General features: G+C 35.1%; 1 protein-coding gene across 8 annotated transcripts in view; it reads right to left on the minus strand.

Annotated features, from left to right (window-relative positions):
* Akt3 (AKT serine/threonine kinase 3) overlaps nt 1-14,928 on the minus strand; it is a 259,832-nt gene that overhangs the window by 184,259 nt on the left and 60,645 nt on the right. The gene's annotated exons all lie outside the window — the stretch shown is intronic.

Consider the following 14,928-nt stretch of genomic DNA (forward strand, 5'->3'; position numbering starts at 1 on the left):
TACTTAATGCTTTGTTATTCAACAGTTTGTTTTTAAGAAATAAGATTATCAGAACAGTGGAGGAAGGTGGGGTGATCTTTCTTTTGATATTCTCCAGTAAACTTTATGAACATGCTTAATGCTTAGAATAAAAATGAATTAGGAGGAACAGAGGACAAAGAAAACATCCAATATTTTCAGCCCTGAGTTTTACCTCTGGAGAATTCTTATTGTCATGAAGAACATAAACATGAGGGTGGGGTGGGCCAGTACAGGAAAGGAACAACTGCAAGCTGCCACACTGAGTTTAACAACAATCATCACAAGGGGCTTTGGGAGCTCACCAGCTGCAAAGTTTTTGTATTAGACTGTGATTCCACTGGGAGGATGGGAGCTCCTAAATAATGATGTCAAAAGGGTTTTTACATGCCCAGGAAACTATTCCAAGCAAACAAAAATCTACATTTGCTCCTAATAGAGGTTAAGGCCTTTGGGGATTAGAGATGGAAATTATAGATGGCTATTATCTAAATAAACGTATTGTTCATAGCACAACAAAGGAATATATTCCTGAAATGGAATATCTAATATTTTCATTGCAAAACTCCAAAGAAATAAAATGAACACTTTTCCTTGTGAAGAGTCAAAAAGCTCATTTTGAAACTTATGTAGAAAAATGAATTTTAGAATAAAAAGGAAATTATAGAATAACTTCAAGAGAAATTTCATTAATGAAGCATGTTTGCCATCACACTTTAATGCTTTTTTAAAAAAATCCAAACCTGCAATTCCCAGTGACCACTGCAACACAATTTTGGAAACGCAGAATTTTTAAGAGCTATTGCTGAGATTTTATGGACTCCTCTAGCTTCAGTGTCCTGCCCAGTTCATCTCAGCCACAGCATGTTCATACTCACTCACCCAAAAGCAAAATGAATTTTTCCCCAAGAAACAAGGAAGAGATTCAAGGAAAGCATCTTTACTACTATATATAATATACCAAAATAGTACGTAACATTTAGTCATTCCCAGTAGAGAGAGTCTTACAATCTCAAAGCAAGTTTCAATGACATCTTCTATTTCCAGTTATTCCAATAACGTATCTTTCCCCTCACTGTAGCTTGCCAGTCTGTGCCACTGGTCTGTACTTGATACAAAGGGCTTTCCTGATGACCGTTAGCTTTTATATATTCTACAGCAAACGGGCACCTTTCCAAATGGAAGAGTCAGTTACCCTGGGAAGTACTACAGAAAACCACATTAAACTACAAACTGACTTTGTCAACAAATTCAAAAGAGTAAATTCAAGACACTTAAGACAAAGGATAGGGTTTTTTGTTAACACTGCTAAAAATATTTTAAGATTACAATGGGTCACAAATTAGGAAAGAGCAGTGAAATGAGGTCTGTAGAAAACACTGGAAGTACAGGAAAAAATCCATCTTTCTCCTATAATGATCTGCAAATAGTGTTCTGAAGACACCTTAACAGTTCTAGCAATGCTGTATAATTTCATATATATCCTCTGTTAAATGAAGAAAAAAATAACAGAGAAGACAAGGACATAAATATATTTTTTAAAATACACAGTATGCCTGGATAATGATATTGTTGTTGTTGTTGTTCTTCTTCTTATTATTATTATTATTACCATTATCATTACAGTAGTGCTGGAGTTTGAACCCAGGGCCTTTGTACTGAGCTACATACACCCCCAGCCCTACCTGTCTATCTATCTATTTTAAGATAGGGTCTCACTAAGTCACTAAGTTGCCCAGGCTGGGCTTGAATTTGTAATCCTCCCGCCTCAGTCTCTCAGAGTCCTGGGATTACATCCTTCACCCTGCCCACTTAGATGTTGTTTATTTGTTTCTGATGAAGTCAACATGTTTTGATGGTTTGTCTGGTTTTTGCATGCTTTTTAAAACAATTACATTACACCTAGGCATGGTGGCACACCCATGTAATCCTAGCACTCAGGAGGCTGAGGCAGGAGGATCTCTGCTAGTTTGAGGCCAGCCTGGGCTACATAGTGAGTTTAAAGCCAGTGTGAGCTACACCGTGAGACCCTGTCTCAAAAAAAACAAAACAAAACAAAAACAGAAACAGAAACAAAATAAATTATATTATAAAGCTGTCCAAACTATTTGGAGGTTTTGAAACAGTTCTAGATATGCAGAAAGTCTGATAAACTTTCTAAATATGACCTCTGGGTGGATACTATGTTGTTCCTTCTAAGGGCAAAAAGGTCAGAGTAAAATTTTATACTCACAGATATAGAAATAAGTCCCTGTAAAACCAGAATCAACTTAGCAGAATGAGTATGAGAAAATCTCACAAATTGTGATGCTGAATTTCAGAAAAGTTTAAAAGTTTAAAGTTCACCAGAGGAGTGCTATTTCGTGTGATTAACACAATAAAAAAATTTTAAATCCAAAGACAGTATTAATCCAACATAAATTTTAAAATCTGGGTTTTAAAGGAGGCATTCCCTCTAAAGTAACTGTATAAACAAGAAACCTGGAAATAAGGAAGAGACCTGCAAATGCCTTACTGACTAACATGGATACACTGCACACATCTTGACTTTCAAAAGCCCTATCTTAGGGAGTGTCAAGGCGCGGTTACCGTATGAGTCAGAGTGACATCTAGTGGCAAGTCCGCAGAACGGTATGTACAGTGCTCCGTGCTTCATCCCTTGTGAACACCAACAGTACCTAGCACACTACTCTAATATTGTTGATGAACACTCTACCTTTGACATTTTAAGCTACTATTCCAATTTCTCTTCTACTTGGCTTCCTCTTTCCTTTTTCTTAACACTTCTACCCCATCCTCTCCCTGTGTTCCCAGTCTGTAAACTTCCTTCTACTTGTCTCATTCTTCATGGGATCCATGATTAGCCTAGTAATTTTTTCATTTACTTTTTAATTCACTAAACATTCTATCAGTCTCCACTTTGGGCATATCATATAATCTATTTTCTATGTAACCTTTGATTATTTTCTATATAACCCTTCTGCTATATTAAATCATGAAATTAAACCAAATGTATCTATCATAATTTTATGCAACCCTGGAAAATTATTTTGTTCATCTCTATTTGACTTAACCACATTTTCCAAAGCAACCATGCCCCATCTTCTTTACCTTATTCAAATGCCTCTCCCCTAAACTCCATTTCTTTCATTTTATGCCTTAGCTCCTAGGAAACACGGAAATCACTAAATGTGAGCAACTTTACCATCCCAGGTCTCCATTTGAAACTCTCATTTAGAATATATCCACTTCCCCTGTGGCAAAGGAAGATTCATTCACACTCCTTTCCAAGGGTTAATTCCCTTTCCCATCTCCCATATTTATTATCTCTCTCTAAAACTTGGTTATAAAAAAAAAAGTTGGTTATGTCTTTATGTCTCTGTTGAATCTTCACACTTTCCCTTGGCACTGAAGCATCTGCCCTACAACCTACGAATATGCTCGCGTGTATGCAACCAAAAAATCACCTTTCTCGAAATGGTTCCAATCAATTTTCTTTCCTTTTATCAAAAGATAACTTCAAAGAAGTATTTATAATGAGTTTTCCTATTTCTTTAATATTTACACATTATTCAACTCCTGCCAATGTGCCTCTTATGATCATTACTCTTGACACGGACCACTCAAAGTCATCAAACTGGTAACCAACAAGGTCCTCATCGGGGCCTTCTTTACAGCCTGTCCTCCTTAAATCCCTGTATAATACTGTGATAACTACTCTCTCAATTAGCTTCTACAGTGCAGTAATTATTTTTCACTCTTCCTATTTCCTTTGAAACTCTTCCTCTATCTACTTTTGCAACATGGTCCCATATTTTCTTCAGTAACAGAGTAAAAGTCTTGTTTCCATAAAAAGAACGGTTCAAGCAGTAAGTGCAAATTAATTTGCCTGTGAACTTAAACCAAATTTACATTCTGTTCATCTACCCTCCCCTCTTTAAAAAACACTGTTTTAAACTATTTTGTTTAAACTTGTCCTGATTATTTCCAATCACAATTCAGTGTTCCTAATGTATTACATTTTATATTATATTAACATACATCTTATGTTCGATGTGTCCTAAGGTCTTATAAATTCCAAACCATGTTTTCCTAAAAATACTGTATACTCTCCCATCTTGCCCAATACAGTATTTCACAAGGGCAGCAAGCTCAATGACCCTGTCCTCCAATTCTGGGTATTTCTTCAAAATGCTCTGACTCTCATCTATGGCCATACCACCCTGAACATGCCCCATCTCATCAAAATGCTTTGACTCTAAACATACTATTCTTTACACAGCATGATCTCAGTAAATGATACTGTAAGGTTAATATTTAAATAACTGGTCATATCATATTTTTAGAAAAGAAAATTAACTTGTTTTTGTTTCACCTGTTGGTACTGACGCTATTAGGCTACAAGCACATATAAGAAGTGAAAGAATACTTTACAAAAAAAAGATTAATTTTCTAATTCTGAGCAATCTGGCCCAATCTCTCTTGTGGAAATTCATCTGTCACAAGTCTACTTTGCATCAAACAAGATACATTTTCTTAAAAAAAAAGACTTTCTTAAAACAAGACTAAAAGGACTAATGGAAAATTATCAGCCCAGAATCATGAAAAAAAAATATTTTAAGTATCTATGCAATTTTATAATACAAAGACATTTGCCACCAGCAAGTTTCAATGTGTGCAAAAATCCATTCATATACAGACTGCTTAAAGCATATCCAAGAATGATAAACAAACTGGACATTCTTGCCAAATACTTTGGATTTAAGTATCAAGAAAGTATTATTATTATTAAGTATATTAAGTACTGTTCACTACATGAATAATGTAAAAAATGCAATTATATTTAAATTTTACGTACGTAATGGTCTCCTGGGTCTGTTACAAGAGGAAGAGAGGGACAATATTTATCTTTTTAAATCACGGTCTTTTGGGGTATTTTTGTTTTCTTTTTCTCCTTAGTCCAGTAGGAGAGAATCAGGACATTCTGCTACGTGCCCCTGGCAAATGTAGTCCACTGTCGAGGGGAGAAGCACTTTCATCAGGGAGGTTACTCTGGAACCCAAACTCAGAAATGCAAAATGGAGAAGGCAGAAATATTTATTGATGAATGGACCTTTGTCTACATGAGGAGCTGAAACAAGACCCAGCCCTTAGGGGAATAGAACTTGCAGGGCAGAGGAGAGGATACACAAAAGTAGCACCGACTACTGAGACTGAGTTCTTGGGTATCAAGGGATTTTAGGAGGCTGGCTGGCCTCCAGAAACTTCAGCTCTGTGCTAACAACTGTCTAAATCCACTGTGATTGGCCAATGTGCTATTCACACTGATACCCCACCCAACCAAATCTCTAGCTCTAGAACAAGAGGGGGGGAACAAGAGAACTCCACTTAGCCAATCACAGCCAGATGCTGAGTTGGATTAATACTGGGTACAGGATCTGAAACAGCTTTCTGGAGACCTCTTTAATCATTTAACATACTAAAAGTTTCTTTACTTTTGGTACAAAACCAAAAATCATTTGTTCAGAGAACTTTTTTTTTTTTTAATCTCATGCAGGTATCCAGATATGTACCTGAAAGGTATATCTATTAAAGTGATAGGACACAGCAACTTTCAATAGTCCTGAAACATTGAATTAATTATAGTAACCATGAATAGTGCTTTCCGAACAGCTTTGATTCTGAAATGAACATTCTTTGTATTTGATGACACTAATTCAGCCCTTTTTGTGGTCCATGCTATAAATGTTACGGCAATTATGTACTGCCCATGTTCATTACCTAAATTTCACATAATAGTAGGTTTGTTAAATTAATTTTTCCCTAAAATAGATAAAACAATTATTCCTTATTAAGGATTAATCACTTGCCAAATTTAATTCTCCAAAACAACCTCATTTCAATTATGCACAGTCTGAGATTTGGTGCTTTCAACTTTTATGTTTATTTCTTCCAACTCAAACAGAACTTAAATTTTTAAATAATACTTCCCAAATAGTCTCTTGGTTTAAAAATGGTCTGTAGTCTTTAAATTCACTAACAGCTTTTGAGTACTCTAAATGCTTTGTTCCAGAGAATAATGCTATAAATAGTTGAATCAGAGGACACTGTCACAAAGGCCCAGTCTACTCATTTAAAAGGTACTATCAGTATCAGCTAGCCTAGCCCTAAATCCAGGTCCTTGGAATAGAAGGGTGGGGGAAAGGAAATTAAAGTTTTCATCTCTCCTCCCCAGCAATGAACTGGTCTTATGCAGATAACTGAAATGAGTGAATGGACCTTATTGGCATAATTCAACCTTCTTCCTCAACAAATACTCATCTCCCACATTCTTTCTTATTTCTACCAGTTTCAAGGTCTTCATACTCTTCATTGTCATTCCTCCTTGATCTGACTTAACCTCCCCAAATACTCTGTTTTAAATGTACAGTGATCCCTTCACCACCATTTGACCTCAGCAGGCAACTACAAGAATGAAAACTGCTTTAAAGAATAAGTGAAAGAACATACCTAAACCTTTTAAATGATGCCTAAAATTTTGAAATAGCATGACTAACTTAAATTTATAATTTATGGGGTTTTAAGTAGTGTAAGAAATTAAAATGAAAGTAGCATTTTAAAAAGGCAGCAAAGAAAGATACTTAGATGCACAAAGCTCATACATAAGCAGACTAGCACTGACCTGAAAATAAGCTTTTTCATTTTACTACAAATTCACCCCTTTTTTCCAAATGTATTGACTCTCAGTCTTCTATCATCTGCAAAATGAATTTTAAAAACTGCAAGAAAAAGAGGGCAACAAAGTCCATTTATTTATGACAACCCAAGGAAACCTGGTTTTGCTAAGGCATAAGTACCTAGCTGAAGAAAGAATTTTTGTTGTTATATGTACATGTTAGTTGCATAACACAATTCTTTTGTAACCCAATGTTGTTAAGTGCTGAAGTTGGGATAGAAATGAATGGCTCTTTCCAGAATATGCAAACATTTCACCATATTATGGGCTTCAACAAGTCTCTACAATTATTCTTTTTGTCTGCTACCTGGAGTTCTAATTCTTCAACAGGCTGGACTGGAGGCTTAAGCAGTAAAGTATCAAAATTAATTAGGAATTTTGAGACAGGTTACACAAAACTACCAGACCTAAGTTGAAAAGCTGCAGTCTTTCTCCGTGAAGGCTTCTATAAAATCAAGATGGAGAAATAACAATCAAACCCCTTTTGCACTACTAATGTGACACAGCATTTATTTACATACAGTCTTGAATTATTCACCGTGTGTTTCATGTATCAGTCTTATTCTGAGTAAAGCTAGAAGTACATTATAAAAGTCCTGATGTAGGCTTTTCTTCATTTTTGCCTGTTGCCCCAAAATGGTTATTAACAGTGTATTATTAACATGTTCCTACCGGCTTGAACCACTGGTGATACATGCATGACTATCCTATCAGGTGGACTGTACCACTGACGGTACAAATGAATCTAATCACTTTTATGGGTCTTTTAACTAACAGAAGTCTGTAAGTGGACCAAATCTAGTTAGATGTTTGAATCTGAATAATTACTGCCCAAATATAAATATTAATACTATCTATATCAATTTAAGTTATTTTAATAATAATCAAAAATTTCTTTGAATTAAAAGAAATATATTTATATTTGTGAGTAGTTTACCAATAATTCTCTAAATTTTAACATGGAACTCTTACAAGCACCTCATTGCTGGTATATATAATATGCATTTACAACTGCTATACCAGAAATTAGCTGTAATATAATTTTTTATAGCATTTAAATGTTTTCCTTAAGAAACTGTAATATGATGACATCTGATCTGCTCATCAATTCCTTGCTTTGCATTATTGTAATCAAAGACCCCCTAAGAAAGGGTACCAGCCACCCAATGGAACAGTCATGCATGTACTACCAGTAGTTTGAGCCAGCTGGAAGGATCAAAATCAAATCACAGTCCCTTGGGCAGCGAGACATACAAATTACAGCCCTTCATGAACATGTTTTTTAAATTCTCAAAAAGGTACTGGTTTGTATATTATAGTAACCCTCTCCTTAAAGTAAAACAGAATATCTTATGTTTCTTTTCTCACATCAAATACCTACCATAGGCAATAAAAACTTTGATCTGGCTATGCATGGTTGCACATACCTGTAATCTCAGCTACTCAAGAGGCTGAAGAAGGAGGATTATAAATTTAAGATCAGTTTAGGCAACTTAGCAAAACCTTGTCTCAAAATAAAAATAAGAGGCCCTAGGTTTAGCTCATGGATAAAGTGTCCCTGGATTAGATCCCTAGTACTGAAGAAAAAGAAACAAAAATCATTATCACAGAAAGAAATTAGGATTCCCTGGAAAACAACTGATTCAAGGACCCAGATTTTGCAAGATGAGTCTGGAATATCTTCCTGTACTAGGGAGTAAAAGGTACTCAAAGAATGATGGATACATATTAAAGCCCAAAGAAGTGTGGAAGAGCTCCACTAGCCACATGTGAAACAGTTTCATATCACAATACATAACAATAAAGAATTGTTAACTTGTTGAGTTAAAAAAAAAATCCATGGCCCATACTGATCTAAATAAATGAATTAATTAATGAGTGCAAAGATTTCTTATAGCAGAATGACTAATGAATGCAGAAAAATAAGGAATTTGAAAATCACCACTTCTGACACCCCTTTTGTTGTAATTTTGTTGTAATTAAGTCAGGCAATAAACAACAAGAATGCTAAAACTAATGGGTGAAAGTTGGATGGAAACATGATTTTTTACTTAGTCTCATATTATCCACTTAAAAATTACTAAAAAGGGGGAGAAAACTATCTTTACAATGGAGAAAACAGACACTACCTTCATTAAATAATCAAAATTAACATCAGTAGTAGTGGATAAATTAAACATCAACTCATAGGATTCAATAAGAACAAAACATCACTTCTAGGATACAGCCATCAAAAATATATAACCAAGATGTAATCATGAAGAAACATCAGAGAAAACCAAATGACAGGACATTCTACAACATAATTGGCATGTAATCTTTTTTTTTGGTACTGGGGATCGTACTCGGGTCTTTGTGCTTGTGCAGCAGGCGGCAAAACCACTGAGCTAAATCCCCAGCCCTGGCATGTAATCTTGAAAAGCATCAGGATCAAAAAATTAAAACCATAGAAGCACTTCAGATGAAAAACAAAAAAAGACTAAAGAGCCCTGGACACCAAATACAGTGTTAAGATCCTGCATTAGGGTTTCTTGATAAAAGACATTTTTGCAAGAACTGGAAAAATGTCAGTAAGGTCTGATGACTAGACGGTGGTAACTGATGTGTTAATATTGACTTTTTGACTTAGTATTTGTACTTTCTTTATATCACAGAATATTCTTATTTGTCAGGAAAATGTGTCAAAGTACTAGGGGTAGTGACTCATAAACAAAAGCATTACATGTACACCTTCTCTAAGTTTGAAATTATTTGTAAAAAATAAATAAAAGAGGACTGGGGATTTAGCTCAGTGGTTCCGCCACCTGCCTCGCAAGCACAAGGTCCAGAGTTCAGTCCCTGGTACCAAAAAATAAATAAATTAATCAATTAATTAATTTTTAAAAGATAAAAGTATAAACCGTCTTTTTGGATTTTCCCTGTATTTTACATAGATTTATCTAACATTGTCTATTTGTATTTTACATAGATTTATCTAATTAACAATTAATTAAAACTCATAAATAGATTCTGATAATAAATTTCATTCATTCGTTATCCATTCAACAAATAGTAAATGCTCTACTCTTTACAGGCACTGAGAATCACTGTAGGAAAAAGGAAATAAAAATCTCACTTTTAGCTGTTTATATTTTGATGGAGAAGAAAGTAGAGTGTACAGTATGATAAATGCTAAGGAGAAAAACACAAAACAGGAAAGGAGTAAATATGAAGCTGTGGAGGGAGGAGTAAAGTTTTAGACTATATGGTAATCAAGGAAAGCCACACTGAAGTGGTAACTTTTTGAGAAAAATTAAAATGATTACTTTTAATCATTAATCACTGTGATAATAGGGGACGAGCTTTCCTAACAGAGTACAGCGAGGCCTTGAGATGGGAAATGTCAGGCGTATTCCAGGAACACAAAAACCTGGAATGATTAGAGGACGAAGAACAGGGAGGGTCGACAAGAAAGTCTGTCAGAGAGAGGAGTGGCCAGCCAGAGGCTGAAGATTCCAGAAGGGTTCTGGCCTTTACTCTGGGTAGGACGGGAAGCCATAGAGGTTTCTGAGCAGAGCAGTCATGTTATCTGACCTAGGTTTTAACAGAATCACTAGGGCGGCTGTCTGGAAAAAGAGAATAAAGAGGGACATGGACAGATTCAATAAAAACAGAAGGTAACAACAATTTAATTTAACTTCTCCATAATGGCCAGTCCCATATTATAAAATACGATGAAAGCCTGGGCTGAAGCTATGTTCAGGGGTGGAGTGCATGCCTAGCATGCAGGAGGCCCTAGGTTTTATCCATGGCACCACAGAATACACATGAATATGTAAGTGGAGGCTAAATTAATACACCCCAGTATTTCCTTTCAAAGTGATGGCTAAGAATTAATTGTATGAATTTAAAAGGATTAAAAAAGAAAAAGAAAAATTTAGCAGGGACTTATTCCAAATTCCAGGTCTTGTTTTTCTTTTGTGAAATAGCAGTGTATTTCTTACATTATCAAAATTATCCAAAGGCTACATCTTAGTGTAGTCTACAAATGAGAAGAGTCTACCTAAATGAGAAGTTATTCAACCTTGTAACAATTACAGTATTTAAAAAAAAAAAGAATGAAAAAGAGACGGTAACATGAAAATCATGAAAAGGCAGAAAAAAAGAAAAAAAATTCTACTTCTATAAATGTGAGATTAAGTAATTCAGACAGACATTCCACTGCGAACAATTTAAGATGTTAGACAAAATGAAAATTCTGATAAAACAACTCCCACAGTAAGCTGGAACAACAAATGGCTATTCTCTGATGGTAAGGAGAAAAAAAATAAACTAGATCTTGCATGATCTGTAACACAAATTCTCATTGTCAGAGTAGACCAGGAAATGCCAGTCTTTAAACTTGGATTAGGGTGCTCCTGGATTTCTAATGCCTGCAGGGTATCAGAAAGATATAAAACCCCAAAATTCTCCAGAGCCCAAATAGCAACTTCCCCCACCACGGGTGGCCAGGCGGGTAGGGTCCAGGTTCAGACAATGGGGACATGCATGCTTTTCTTCCTCAAGAATGCTTCGAACACTGGACATCAAGAACGATGATGATGTCAAATCCTTGTCATGAGTGATGGTCCATGTTTTCAGTGACGGTGTAACAAACTGGGGCAGGATTGTGACTCTCATTTCTTTTGGTGCCTTTGTGGCCAAACACTTGAAGAGCATAAACCAAGAAAGCTGCATCGAACCATTAACAGAAAGTATCACAGAAGTTCTCGTACAAACAAAAAGGGACTGGCTAATCAAACAAAGAGGCTGGGATGGGTTTGTGGAGTTTCTCCAAGTAGAGGATCTAGAAGGCGGCATTAGAAATGTGCTGCTGGCTTTTCCAGGTGTTGCTGGACTAGGAGCTGGTTTGGCATATCTAATAAGATAGCCTTGTAAGTGCAATAGTTGACTGTTAAACAACCCCAGGCACCAAAACAATACACTTCTGTGAAATCAAAGTATTTATGAAGCTGGGCTTGAAACTGTCTAAGCGCCAACTTCAAAGAGGCCAGAAAGCAAGAAAATTATGCCTACCAGTAATGGGAAAAGTAGTTTCCTTCAAGAGTCACAGTCTGAAAGAAGCAAAGTGCAGTTTCAGCAACAAGCAAAGTGCGAGACCATGAAAGATGTCAGATTTAGTGAAGATGATAGGGTGGAAGGACTTGATTTCTTTCTGTAGAACCAGAGGAGTGGCCAGTAGCCAGCTAGTCATAGAAGTCATTAAACATGCCCACCAAATCATCAATTGTCTAGTGTTAAAAGAGAAGCACTAACAGTGGTAGTGACATGTGTGAAATGGATTTAAGCTACAAGGAACTGAACTCTGGCCACAGGCTTCAGTACTGCAGAACAGCATGTGAAGGGTAGCTTTCCCTCTAGAATTCACTTTTCCCCAGCGTATTTCTTGAATAGACCAACAATAATTAGAAATATGGCATAGTCTCAATTTTTAAAACAAAAGCAACTGTATCTGTCTGTAAAAATTGTATATATCTTTACAGAAAGTACTCCTTTGGACATAAAGTATATCTCAAAAAAATGAATAAATAAAAATAAAATAAAACACCTTTGAGGTAGCTTTATTTAAGGCTTCATAATTCTACATATAATTTTTGCCATTTACTTATTTGTTTTTAGTTTAAATTTGTCTTTTTATTAGTGTGTCTTTGCAGTACATAATTATATGTATCACAAAGAGCTGGTACGTGTGCATGACACATCTTAACTCCTTTCTTCGTCTCCTTCCCCGCTTCTTCCGCCCCGCTCCCCTCCACCTCTTGGTCCTCCTTCTCTTCTGCAAAAGATCTGTCTCCCTGTTTCCTATACTTATCTTTTATTTTGTTTTTTAGTTGTATTTTTGGATTCTCATATAAGAAAAATCATGTGCTATTTAAGCCTGTGTTCATTTTATTTAACATTATGGTATCAAGGTGCATCCATTTTCCTACATATGACTCAAGTTTATCCTTTATGGCACAGTAATACTCCACTGTGTGTAAATACTACATTTGCTTTATTCACTCATCTGTTGATGAACATAGAGGCCACTTCCAAGATCAGTCTATCATGAGTTGTCCTGCTATAAACATGGGCATGAATGGGCTCGCTGTAGTCCCACTGAGCTAAATCCCCAGCCCTGTAATATGATGTCTTTAACTCTTTCTGTACACAGAATTTTCAAATACTATGACCAGCACAATCTTCATTATTCAGGGTTCTACTCATTAAAAATTATTTGTAATCCAACTATCAACAATCTAAGTATTATTTTATGGTCATTTGCAGGCACGTGGCAAGTGGCAAATAATCTGAATTACCTGATGCCCACATTTCCAGATTAGAGTGAACAAGCTATGACACTTGTCTTGTTGCTTCAGCTCTCTTACTATAACCCATCTTCCTTTGTGTCTTATATTTAGTGCCATGTTTTTCACATTTTGGGTTTTCAGTTGGTTACTCTGCTGTTTAAAATAGTCCCCACATGTAATGCTGAAGTTCTATATAGTGTTTCACAATGCAAGAAGGCTATGATATGCCTTGCAGAGAAAACATGTGGTTTAAATAAGCTTCATTCAGGCATCAGTTTAGTGGTCATGGGCATAAATTCAATGTTAATGAATCTGATACTGAAAGTATCAGACAGAGTGTAAGTTAAACAACAAGGATTATTCTATGTTCAAGGAGATAAAACCAAACTTGAAATTTTCATCAGTGAAGTATAAAACTACACATGTGGTGTGGCTAATATGAAAGAGAAACAAACAGAAATTTGAGGACTGAAAAGTACAATGCCAAAAAATAAGAACTCGAACTAAAAGTTAACTATTAATTTAGACAGCAAGAAAAAAGAGAAATAGGGAATTATGGCTTTGTCAAAGAAACTACCCAGAATGAAGAACAAGACAAAAAGATGGAAAATACAGAAGGGGATAAGATATACAGTATGCATACAGAAGATTTTACAAGTTTTTAATGAGCATCTCAGATCAGAAAGAATAAAGGTCAGAAGAATTGTTTAAAGAGTTAATGGCTAATAATTTCCCCTAACTGATGAAAGATATTAATCTGTATGTTCAAAACAGCTGCTGAATACTGAGCCTGGGTAGGAAAGTGAAAAGAAAAGAAACCCATATTTGAGCAAAAAAACTTCTTAAAATAAGCCCAAGAAAAGGAACATTACCTCCCAAAGCATAACAGTTACACTAACAGCTAACATGTCAGTAATTAAAATAGAAGCTCAAAGATACAGGAATGATATCTTTAGTGATAGAAGAAAATAAAAACTGACATAGAACTTTACTAAGTAAAACTATACCTCAAAAGTATAGGCAAAATAAATGCATTTTCAAAAACTAAAAGACATCAACAGATGAACGGAAATACAAAATGTGGCATATGCATAGGAGGTTACTTAGCCTTAAAAAAGGAAATTCTAACACATCCTACAACATAGATGAACCCTAAAGGAATGCTAAGTGAAATAGTCACAAAAAGACAAATATGTATCTCACTGAAATATTAAAACAAAACTACATACAAAGCACACAGCACTATGTCTGAATCATAGTAAGAACTAAATGTTAGCCAGGAAGAGATATCAGTTAAGTTAAAGACATTGTATTTTCTTAAGGAAAATACATAATGTACTTTAAGGAATACAGTAAGTATGCATTTTAAGAAATATAATATTTTGTTGATGAAGCAAAAATGCACAGAATTTTGATTTCTTTATCCTGGAATTTGTCTTATTGTCTCAGCTACTAATGTGAATCCAAATCCCTTAACTAATAAATTATGATTCTAGGAAATTTGTAAAAATCAGATTTTCTTCCCTAGTAATATAAATAAGTAAAATCATCCAAAGTTACTCCTAAATTTCTGAAGGGTAAGTTTAACATCTTGATAGTGACTCTTGAGTTTTATCATGTATTTAACAACTCTTTGTGATTTAAAATGTTATTAAAGGTAATCTTTCATTCCTAGAAGGAAACAAATAATCATCTATTCTCAAGCTAAACTGCTGATCATCTATTCTTAAATATTTTCATTTAACAGCAAATATTGAAATAAAATCATAGACAGTAAATTTGCTATGTAATATGTTTTTTTAATTGCCCCCTTTGGAACTCCTTTGTAATGATGTGATCAAGTTA

Source organism: Heterocephalus glaber, unplaced genomic scaffold, assembly GCF_053883595.1.
Source record: "Heterocephalus glaber isolate CG9 unplaced genomic scaffold, H.glaber_assembly_v1.0 deba00001600, whole genome shotgun sequence".
NCBI classification, from domain to species: Eukaryota; Metazoa; Chordata; class Mammalia; order Rodentia; family Bathyergidae; genus Heterocephalus; species Heterocephalus glaber.